Genomic DNA, 1,556 nt, shown 5'->3' on the forward strand with positions numbered 1-1,556 from the left:
GGTGTGTCAGAGGCAATGTGATTGGCACAGAATAAAGCAGGGTTTAGGGCTGTTGTGGTCGCTATGTGTTGCAAACGACTCGATGGCACATAACAACAACAACAACAACAACAACAACATTTGGGTGATATCAATTTGAGTAAAGATGTTAAAGTTCGATGCTTGTTTTCCAGCCTCTGTACTCAAGTAGCTGATACATGTATAGTTAAAGCATTTGGAAAAGTGCAGGCAAACCTATCTCAGGAAATTAGGTAATAAAAGCATATTACATCAATAATATCATTAAAGGGAGTCCAGGGGCCTATTGGTAAGAAGTTGTACTGCCACACCAAAGGCAAGAGGATCAAACCCACCAGCAGTTATGCTGGATAAAAACATGAACAGTTTTCACCCATGCCATTTAAAGCTTCAGAAAACTCACTAGAGGATTAGTTATGAGTTGGTTCCGACTCAATAGCACACAACAATATACTTTTTTTTTTCATTGTACATATTCTGGGCTTTATTTACATAACAGAGCAAATAAAAGAAACACACAGGCTCATAATCAAACACATAAAGCAAAGGCACTCATACTCAATTCTCAAGAGGATCCTCATAGTGAAAAAAAAATTAAAATCAAGAGATGAAAAGTGGCTTGCAACATGATACCAGGAGTCCAAGATTTCAGGCTCAGAGAACCAAGAGCGGGGACATCGGAGCCTGGCCACCGAGGCGGCCTCCAGGCTGAGTGACGGTCTGGACAGTTAAGCTTCTGTACACATGCACCTGACCTGGGACATTCTTGGGAAAGTTTGGATTTTTAAAACTTCTGGGTTAATACTTTACCAGGCTTAAGAATTTGGGGCCACATTCTTCTGTTCTTGCTCATGTCATTTCTCCAACTTGGAGGGTGGAGGGAAGCTTTGCTCTTGGATTAATTCCAAAGGAATGGCAAGAAAAACTCTCAGCCCCCTGGCTATAGTTTTGTTTCATCAAAAGCACCCAGTGGATTTCTTTGGCACCCGTCCCCGTCCTGACCTACAGGCATAAAGGTGAGCCCCTGAGTGGTGCAAATGGCCAGTTCACGTGCTAAGTGGAAGACTGCAGATTCGGGTCCATCCAGAAGATCTTAGGAAAAAGGACTGGCAATCTGCACGAACGCAGCCACTGAAAACACTATGAAGCACAGCTCTCCTCTAATGCACAAAGTCATGAAGACCTGAAGCCAGCTTCCCAAAACCTGGCCATTTACTGTGACAGGCAAGCCTCTCAGGCTCTGAGATTTCCTCGCTGACCAGGCTTTGCCTTTTCTTCCACGTACATGTCCACTTTTCTCCAGCTTCTAGTGTTGCCAAGCAAGCTATAATTATCTTCTACGTGGGAAAATAGGACATTATCAACTTTCACTTTTCGGGCTAAAATGAGATCATCTATTTTCTCATTCCCTCACAAATCTCAGTAATGCAGGAACTGGGTCCATGTTCCCCTTGAACACAAACCTCCAGGAAGTGAACCTGAGTCTAGTCTTCACACCCACAAATTTCTCCCCTGCATCTCTGTTGTCTTACCCTGTC

The sequence above is a fragment of the Elephantulus edwardii genome, unplaced genomic scaffold (genome assembly GCF_000299155.1).
Source record: "Elephantulus edwardii isolate Elephantulus edwardi_28Jun2011 unplaced genomic scaffold, EleEdw1.0 scaffold00100, whole genome shotgun sequence".
Taxonomy (NCBI): domain Eukaryota; kingdom Metazoa; phylum Chordata; class Mammalia; order Macroscelidea; family Macroscelididae; genus Elephantulus; species Elephantulus edwardii.